The sequence below is a fragment of the Gastrolobium bilobum genome, unplaced genomic scaffold, assembly GCF_033153095.1.
Source record: "Gastrolobium bilobum isolate Gb01-03AN ecotype WA unplaced genomic scaffold, APGP_CSIRO_Gbil_v1 utg300947, whole genome shotgun sequence".
Taxonomy (NCBI): domain Eukaryota; kingdom Viridiplantae; phylum Streptophyta; class Magnoliopsida; order Fabales; family Fabaceae; genus Gastrolobium; species Gastrolobium bilobum.
Window position 1 is genome coordinate 1 of NW_026896401.1, and position 10,298 is coordinate 10,298.

Here is a 10,298-nt window from a genome sequence, read left to right on the forward strand (position 1 = left end):
ATTTTAGTCAGGTACTTGCACGATTGTTGAGTGAGGGCTACGGTCTCAAACTCTTTGATCTTTCTTCTTTTTGACAAAATGTCCTTCATAAATTTTGCATACGAAGGCATTTGCTCCAGAGCTTCTACTAGAGGAATGTTTATGTGAAGTTCTTTCATCAAGTCAAGAAACTGGCTAAACTGATTATCCTCGTGTTTCTTTTTCAACCTCTATGGAAAAGGAGGCTCAATCGGTTCACTCCTTCTCTTGCATGGGGGAACATAAGTTGGAACTGAAACTGGTTCACTGACTTTTGTTGCTCCAAGGTCTGCTACAGGTGTTGCGTCATCCGGTTTGATTTCAGCAGACTCATTGCTCTGGACCTTCTCTTCTGGTCCTGTCTGAGCTTCAAGGTGTGAAGGGTCAGTGGCTTCTTCAACTTCCTTTCCTATGGGTTGTTTTGCTGGTTCGCGCTTTTGAGGTCGTGCCACTAAATCTGGGGGTGGTAAAGTCTTTCCATCTCGTAGGCTTATAGCATTACAATGCTCCTGGTTATCCTGAGACGGCTTTTCTGTGTCACTAGGGAGTGTCCCTGGTTGCCTCTGTTTGAGTGCTCCAGCCAGCTGACCAATTTGGGTTTCTAGGTTTCGCATGGCTGCGCTGTTCTGATTCATGTACTCCTTGACAGAAGTCTCAAAGGATTGGGACTTCCCTTCACCCTTATCCCAGTTTTGTTGGTTCTGCCTGGGATACGGGGGTCGGTTCTTGTAGTTTCCTCCACTACCTCCAGCATTATTCTAATTCCTCCAGCCTCGGTTATTGTTCCCTTGATAGTTGTCATTGCTCCTGTTGTTGTTGTCATACCCTCCTGCATAGCATACAACAGCTAGATTGTTACAGTCCTCGTATTCATGAGGACCTCCACAAGTGGGGCAAGTCTGACTTGATTGAGTCAAGAGAAGTTGCTCAGTTGGTTTTTTCTGTTCCATAGGCTTCCAGTTTTTTATAGTGTTCTGGAGCGAAGCCATTTGTGCTGAAAGAGCATCAGCTGAGCTTAGCTCAAGACCTCCTGCTTTCTTAGGAGCACTGTGTCGTGTGGAAGGCCATGAAATATGTTTTTTTGAAAGTTTTTCCAACAACTGGTAGGTTTCTGGATAAGTAAAATCCAAAAGATCTCCCCCTGCAGCTGCATCAACAGTTGCTTTCAATGGTGGGGTTAAGCCATGATAAAACGTGTGAATGATGCCCCAATCAGAAACTCCATGATTCGGGCAAATTCGTATCAACTCTTTAAAGCGTTCCCATGCTTCATACAGACTTTCTCCATCATACATTTGAAAGGAAGCTATATCAGCCCTCACTTGGGCTTGTTTTGCTTGGGAGAAAAATCGGGTAACAAACTGTTCCGCCAATTGCTCCCAACTGGTGATGGAGTTTGGGGGCAATGTTCTCCTCCATTCTTTGGCTTTTCCAGCTAAGGAAAATGGAAAAAGCCGCATCCGCATGTTTTCTTCCGAAATACCATGAACTTTGAAATTATCAACTATCTCAGTGAAATTGTCCAAATGACTGTGAGGGTCTTCCATGGGTAGTCCATGGAACTGACCAGCGTTCATAATCATTTGGAACATTGCAGGTTTCATTTCAAAGTTCGGGATATTCAAAGGAGGGGGAACATAGCCTCGTTCTGGACCATTTCTGAAGGGAGCAGCCATATCATTCAATGATGGCCCTCTTCCTTCATTCGGTCCTTGTTCAGGCTCATGATTATGATTTCCATTGTTATCATTGTTTACAACCTTCGCTATTGTAATGTTTCTCAACCTTTGAACTCTTCTTCTATTTCTAAAGGTTCTCTCGGGTTCTGGATCAAAAAGTACTATTCCTAGTCCAAGTTCTGTAGGTTCTGTGCTCATACAAATGGAGGAGGTCTATCAAAAGTAAAAGACTACAATTAAACAAAAAAAATGTTTCCTTAAAAACGCCTTTTCTTGCCAAATGATCCCCGCCAACGGCGCCAATTGCTTGGTCGAACCGAGAGCTGCTCGGGAATATCTATTCAGAGAGCAAGAGTGCAGAGTAATAATCAGGATTGCCAATAGGAGCAATCTACTCTAACTAAGAGCAACCCTCTTCAACTATACGCAAGCGTACGTGTCAAGCAATATAGGGTATTGTAGCCCCAGATTTATCGTCCTCAGGGAGCAGTTGTGAAGTAAGAAGCGCTAAAGGAAACTTAATTTGTAAAATGGAGCAATAAAAGAAAGTACTATTCTCAGCTAAGCTTCACAAAGAGCAATCTCTGGGCAGCTAGTTAAACAATGTTAACCATTCTGAACCAGATCAGAGCAGTGAATAACTTAGCACGGTCATCGAATAAAAAGGCATCAATTTAAGTAACTTCAAGAGCAGTCAACGAAATGAAAGTAAGAGCATCAGCTAGTAAAACACAGTTCCGTTATCGTGAGGAAAAGGTTGTGATAAAGTTTGAGTTAAGATTAATTTCAGAAAAAGTCAAGTAGGTGTTACGGGTTCCATGTTTTCATCCCTTTGGTTAACCCTGCTTGGTAGCATATTTTACAAGTGGATTTTGCTCCTTCCCTTGTTTTGCTATAGGTAAGCAGAGGGTAAGGCCTTACTCTCCACGTCACTCCATAGTACTTGGAGTTATATGCAAGGAAAGCATGCTGCCTTCTCAAAAGAGCATGGATTCACATGGCAGTGCTCCCTATTCCAGGTGTTTCTCCCTCCTTTCTTCAGGCTAAACTACCCCAGGATCTTGAGAATGCTCCACACGCCCTTGTCAGTGTTTCATCAACCGAGTGGTCCCGGGATGAGGTTGCCAGCCCAAAGGGTTTCACAAAATCAATAAATTAAACCAAAGAGCAACTCAAAATTCATTTATAAAATATGTGTTCCTTACAAAGTTATCCTGAGACAAAAGGGATTACTTCTATGGAACCCTCACCTACTTAGAGGAAGTTAGCTCCTAGTGAGCATTTTTACAAAAAGAAAACAAAGAGATGACGAGTCCTAGGATGGGCGCTGATGATCTTCTTTATGAGGATTGCTTGTTCCTTTTATAGGATTCTTCATTTGATCTTCATTGTTCCTTTCATCAAGGGTCGTGCTTCGTTTAAATCCTCTCCAATGGTAGCTTTGCTTCTTGCCAGCTCAGCTCCGAATAGAAATCCTCTGCAATGGTAGCCTTGCTTTTCGCCAGCTTGGCCTTAAATGGAAGTGGTCCCCCTTGTTTTTGGCTCCCTTTGTGAGTGGGAGTATCGGATTCAGGGAGGCACCTCCACTCCTTCTGCTGCAACTGACGTGGCGGCTTTTGATTGCTCAGCTTCTTTGCTTTCGTACTGTAGCAGAGGTAGCACCTCCACCTTCTCTGTTGTGGCTGACGTGGCGGCTTCCCATTGCTTCCTTTGACTGCTGTTGTACTACAGCAGGCTTTATTTTTTCTCTCTGCGCAACACTCCTTCTTCTCTCTTCATTTTGTGGTTCCTTCTGATGGGCCTTAGGTGTCCTGAACAAAGAAAACTAACCCAATATTCATATGTGAAAAAGATAATGTTAAATTTTCTCCAGGTCTACCTGAACTCCCACTTTCGGTATTGCTCTGGTCCACTATTCAAAACAGTTGCTCTATATGGAAAGAAGAAGGTTGAAGCGAGTGATTTATAACCAAAACATGGGTTTTGTAGAACAATTTACACTTAATGGGCCTCAACTCTTGAGGACCATCAGTCACACTGAGCGTTTTAGTGTCCTGGCCTTAAACGTGTGTAAAAACTGGACGGGCGCTAAAACGTTGAAACCAAACATTTTAACGCCAGGCCAATTTTTGGGTCAGTCATTTCCACGAACACCTTGTGTGTGTGTGCGCTGGATATGTTGTGTAAAACAATTTGGAGAACTCTCCCATCCCCAAAATATCAGACAAAGGCAATAGAACCAGTAGAATAATACAAATAAAACTAATATCAACATGCAATCCTAAGAATGATGCAGGAAATCAACATGTGAAATACCCTAGAAAATGCCCCAATAAGATCTATGATTCAGATATGATATATGATGGAGAGAAAAGAGATGAGAGACATACCGTGATGTTGATGAGAGGATGTGGAGGAAACTATGAAGAATGATGATACCAATGTTAGAGCATAAACCAGTTGTGGAAAATAAAGGGAAGGAAGAATGTAAAAGAAAAAGAGAGGAGAAACCGTGTTATGTCGAATTAGTGACAGGGCGCTAAAACGTTGGCTGACCAGCGCTTTAGCGTCCTTGTCCAGAGAAAAATGCACACTTTGTGCAGCACAGCGTTAAAACGGTCAGAATTAGCGCTTTAGCACGGTTGGCCAGAGTGCCTGTATTGGTGTTGTTGGTGAACGCTAAAACGCTCATAGTGAACGTCTTAGCGCGCACAACCAGAGAGTTTCATAATGATGCAACTCTAGGGACGCTAAACGGTCAGGATTAACATTTTAGCGCCCAGCACGTAGCAAAAAAAATTTCTTTGATTTTTTTCAAAATTTTTCCCCCTTTACTTCTTCATCTTATGGATATGGTATGAACATGGAATTACATACCTAGTACAGTGGGTTGCCTCCCACTCAGCGCGTGTTTAACGTCGCGAGCCTGACGGGTATGATCTATTTTACCTCTAATAGAGCAACTGTCAGTAGTTGCCTATCCACAGCACTTCCAACATATAACTTCAATCGTTGACCATTGACTGTAAAACTTCTGTCTGAATCCAAAGAACTGATTTCTACAGCCCCATATGGTTTCATGTCTTTTACCACAAACGGTCCATACCATCTAGACTTTAACTTCCCTGGAACAGCTTCAACCTGGAATTGAACAGAAGTACTTGATCCCCCACCTTGAAGTCTCTAGGTGTGATCTTCCTATCATGCCTTAGCTTTGTCTTTTCCTTATACAAACTGGCACTTTCATAAGCAGACAAACGAAACTCATCCAATTCATCCAGCTGTAATAATCTTTTCTATCCCGCTGCTTTGGAATCAAAATTCAGATACCTCACAGCCCACAAAGCCTTGTGCTCCAATCCAACTGGCAAATGGCATGCTTTTCCAAACAGCAACTGAAATGGAGACATCCCAATAGGAGTTTTGAAAGAGGTCCTATACGCCCATAAAGTGTCATCAAGTTTCTTGGACCACTGGGTCGTAGCATTCCCAACAGTCTTCTCCAATATTCTCTTCAATTCCCTGTTGGAAATCTCAACCTGACCACAAGTCTGTGGGTGGTATAGAGTGCTTATTTTGTGCCTCACCCCATACTTAGCCAAGGCATACTCCACCATCCTATTATCAAAATGAGTGCCCCCATCACTAATGATAGCTCTAGGGACTCCAAATCTTGAAAATATATGCTTCCTCAGAAAAGCAATCACAACTCTGGAATCATTGGTTGTTGTAGCTATGGCCTCAACCCATTTGGAAACTGTAACACCCTCTCTTGTAGGCCTCCAAGAGAGTTGTTTGCTAAGCGGAATTAGAGTTCTTTAATAGTATTTTAGAGACTGATAAGAAATTTCGCTTTTACATTGCCAATTAAAACAAAAGAGGGGATCTGGTTGATTACAAAAATCAGAGTACACAAATTTTCTTAAACTTATTAAAAATATAAATTTCCTGATAGACCTTGCTGTCTTTAAAATTCGTATAAAATCCAGTTCAACGATTCAAAAATATATTCTTTGTAATCTGGAAACTAGACATCTGAGGCTTCACGTTCATATAAAATAATAGTGATTTGGAGTTCGTTTGCCCCTCGAAACATAACTCGCAAAATAAGAGATAAAACAGTGAAAATATCACAAACGTCCTGGCTGGTAAAATTCATAATAAATCTAGCTTTCAAAATTTCTTTGCAAGGTTTACATATAATGAAACTAGACACCTGGGGCTACGCGTGCATATAAATTATAAGAAAATCGGAGGTCCGTAGCCCCAGTACGACAACGTATAAAGTGCTCGCAAAGACTTTTCAAAACTCAGCATTTAGATAACATGTCAAAATCCTTTTCGCAAACATTTCAACATCTGTTCCCATAATACTTGCTGGTCATAAAATCGTAATGCAATAATAAAATCATATTTCACAGTAATAAAAGTTTCTCAATTTCATACAATCATCCATAAAATATCACATCAATAGTAGCATGCCCAAAACAGTAGAAGCCAACAACAAATATCCAAGTCCTCAAAAGCTTTCACGTCCTCCTGCCATTTTGTAAAAATAGCAGCCCCAAAGGGGTGAGAGAAATCCCAGTAGTGTGGCAACAAAACCAGTAATGCAACAGTACTAACTAAATACAGAATTACAAAGCAGTCGCATCATCAGTTCAAATCCGACAAATACTAAGCATAATCATAGTGCGTATATAACGCCAGAAGTGTACGTTCATAGCACTACGGTGCACGTATCACTAAATCATAATCATTGTGCGTATATAACGCCAGAAGTGTACGTTCATAGCACTACTATGCATGTAACACTAACAGAACAGTGGAGTACCCTGGGTGGCTCCTCAGAAGGGTTCCAACTGTACCTAAGCGGACTGAAGCCAAGTGTCCCATACCCTGGTACCGGAGGGATGCCTATATGATGCGTGCTCAAACGTATGCTTACTTTTCATACTTATTTTTAATTCAGAAAACAACATGAAATTTATGCATGTATGCTATGCCGTGGTTCGCACACAAACAAAAATCTAAAAATTATGACATGAGTATGCATGACTAAATAATAATCAGAATGGCATATACACCATGGATTTCCAATATCAAGTTGCTGAATATATTTACTTTTCAAAACAGAATATCCAGCATATCATATTCAAGAATAGCATACGAATGACTTATACATAATTCGAATCCAAATCATGAGAGCAACGTTCACAATCCATGTACTAGCTAGCAGTCACAGAAGGTAATACCGCCTAACACATACCTCGCACATCGAAAATTAATTTACCAATAAGCAGTGAAACAGTCCAAGTCTCAATGATTTTTCGCACCTAATTTAGAGGCATAACAAAATCAGAATACATTCCAACCATTCCAATCAATTATCAACAATTTTTCCATGCTTAAATGCTTTTGCACCCATTCGGCCATTAGGGTCCCTTTTTCTCAAAGATATTTTGATTTCACTTAATTCTTTACCGAAGTTTTACAGCAAGGATTTTCAAGTTTCCTAGACCAGTCAGCATCGGTTTATCACATAGGAGTTCATGACAATTTATTCAAATTTGTAATTCTACAAGATTGAATGACGTGCAGGAGGGCCTAAACTCATACTGTATTTTTATTTCAAGAAAACCTAATATATATCAGAATTTTACCAAGATAGAATGGGCTTGTCTATGCATTAATTGGGAGCTTATTCAAAAATTCAACTTCCTCATACCTAGTACACTACAAGAGCCTAATCATGCTGTTCAAATTGCATTGTTTCATGAATTCTCAGAGACATAATTCAAGTCAGAATCGGTTTCATGTACCAACCATTTAAGATGACTTATTCTAATGCATTTACTCCATATTGAGTGCGCTAAAAAAAAGGTCCAAGGATGCTGTTTTGTTATTTAATTTGTAACAGCCCAAAATTGATTACAAGGTTATCCAACGTTTATTTTTCATGCTTATCACCAGGGTCCATCGAATTTTTAAAGCAGAAATACAAGGTATAAATTTTCTAGACTAAAACTTGCTAGGCTGCTCATTAATCGGCCAATGTTTTCAACAGAATTTTTTTTTCATTCTTCCTAATATAAACAAAACTGAACAGCAAGAACGCAAACAGTAAGAACACAGGGAAATCACTTACTGTTCCTCGCCCACAACCAAGAAATCAACTCTAAAAATGGAGAGCTTCTACTACCCAAAGCTCCACACGGTCCAACCTAGCAGCGTACAAGGAATATGAAGGCTTCCCTAAACAAAAACTTTTTTAAACAACAAACCAGACCCCATGAGAACCGTATTTGGAATAGGAAATGATAAGAGGGTAGCAAACACACACCTCTTTGAGAATGGTTTTCGGCCAGCAAAGGAAGAGAGAAGAGGCGTTGAATTATTCTGACTTCTTGCTCTTGGAGCTCTCGGTTTTAAGAGAGAAAGAAAGGATGGTTTGTTAATTTTCTTTTTCTTTTTTTTTTCTTGATGTCCCAACTTCACTAAAGTCACGGTTTATTAAGTTGAAGGAAGGGGATGATTTTGCTGGGTTTGTTGTTGTTTCTGGTTTAAGACTTCAGTCTGTATTCTTTTCTACAGAAATCAGCGCATGAGGGGTAAGAGGAGAGGAGTTTTGATACAGAATATAAAGACTATACCAAACAGAATTTGTTCAATACTTTCTACTCCTTTCAACGGCTGAGAGGGTGAGGTGTTCCAGCCAATGAGATAGCATGCAAACTGCGTTCTCTTCTCTTATTGGATGCATGCTAGGGGCTGAACAAGTTTTGAATTAAAGCTGAAAAATTTATTCAAAGCATCAAGCAATCAGACTTCTTTTTGGAGCTCCCTAAGCGCATGTGATGAAAGAAGTAAAGAGAGGCTGACTTGGTTTGCCTAAATGAACTTAAACAGAATTTTTGTTTCCTATTTCACTATCCTAGACGCACAAAGGAGAGAAGGTGGGGTTCTTGCCATGTGGAGATTTCAACCAATGGGAGACTGCCATGATGGGATCTCTTAAGTTGGGATAAGATTAGGGCAAAGAGTGAATGAGCTTGGGCTGACTCATGGATGTTTCTTAAGGCCCTATAAGTTCGGCCCACTAGGCTTAGGAATCATGAGTTTACAAATTCAATTGCTTTGTTATTTTATGACTAGCCCAAGAGTTACTAAGTTCCCTGTCTTGTAAATGATTTTAATTCCTTCTACATGTTACCATTACCTTTATTTATACATTTATAATAAAAGTTTCACATGCCTAATAGGTACTCACTTATTCTTGTAATTAATTATTCATTTACCCTGGTTATTCAAATGAGTCCCTAATTTAAATTAATTCCATACTAATAGCAAAATAATTCGAAGACCAACGTATATTATATGTAATTCAAATTCTCTCACTTGCATTCTCATGCCTTATCGTATTTTATATATTTTTCCTAATTACGTGGGATGTTACAGAAACATAGTCAACTGCCACCAATATGTACTTGTTAGAGTAGGAAGAAGGGAAAGGTCCCATAAAATCCATACCCCAAACATCAAATATCTCCACTTCCTGGATATTGTTCAACGGCATCTCATGTCGCCTAGAAATATTCCCAGTTCTCTGACAGTTGTCACATGCCTCCACAAACTTCTTTGCATCCTTGTATAAGGTGGGCCAGTAGAAGCCACTCAACAATACTTTTGCTGCAGTTCTCTCACCTGCAAAATGTCCACCATATGCAGAACCATGACAATGCCACAACACATCCTTCTGTTCTTCCTCTGGAATACACCGTCCGATCACACTATCTGAACATCTATAGAAAAGATATGGCTCATCCCAAATGTATCTCTTAACATCATGCAGAAATTTCTTCCTCTGTTGCCATGTGAAATCCTTAGGCATCAATCCAGCAGCTTTATAGTTGGCGAAATTAGCAAACCATGGTGGGGTACTGATAGATAAGACTTTATCCCCAACCATCTCTGTGACAGCACATATTGCCAAAACATGTTCATCAGGAAACTCTTCTCTGATCACTACTTTCGGTCCTTCTTGAAGCTCTTTTTCTGTAATCCTGGATAAGTGATCAGCCACCAAGTTTTCAACTCCCTTTTTGTCCTTGATCTCTACCTCAAACTCTTGCAACAGTAACATCCAGCGGAGCAACCTGGGTTTAGCATCCTGCTTACTTAAACAAATACTTTAATGTTGCATGGTCAGTGTAAACAATAACTTTTGATCCTAACAGATATGACCTGAATTTGTCAAATGCATACACAATTTCCAGTAATTCTTTTTCTGTAGTAGCATAATTCTTTTGTGCATCATTTAAGATCTTACTGGCATAGTAAATGACATGCAACAATTTATTCACTCTTTGGCCTAGTACCACTCCTACAGCATAGTCACTGGCATCACACATTAATTCAAATGGTAATGAGAAATCAGGTGCCATCATGATAGGTGCAGTGGTCAACTTTTCTTTCAAAACATGAAATGCATGCAGACATTCATCATCAAACAGGAACTCTTGGTCCTTGACCAATAACTTGCATAAGGGCTTGGCAATTTTTGAAAAATCTTTTATGAACCGCCTATAAAATCCTGCATGA

General features: G+C 40.0%; 1 non-coding gene across 1 annotated transcript; it reads left to right on the top strand.

Moving 5' to 3' along the window:
- Positions 1-1,236: 1,236 nt before the first annotated feature.
- Positions 1,237-1,341, top strand: LOC133299541 (small nucleolar RNA R71). Its single transcript, XR_009749944.1, has one exon. It is a non-coding gene; the product is annotated as a small nucleolar RNA R71 (small nucleolar RNA).
- Positions 1,342-10,298: the final 8,957 nt, after the last annotated feature.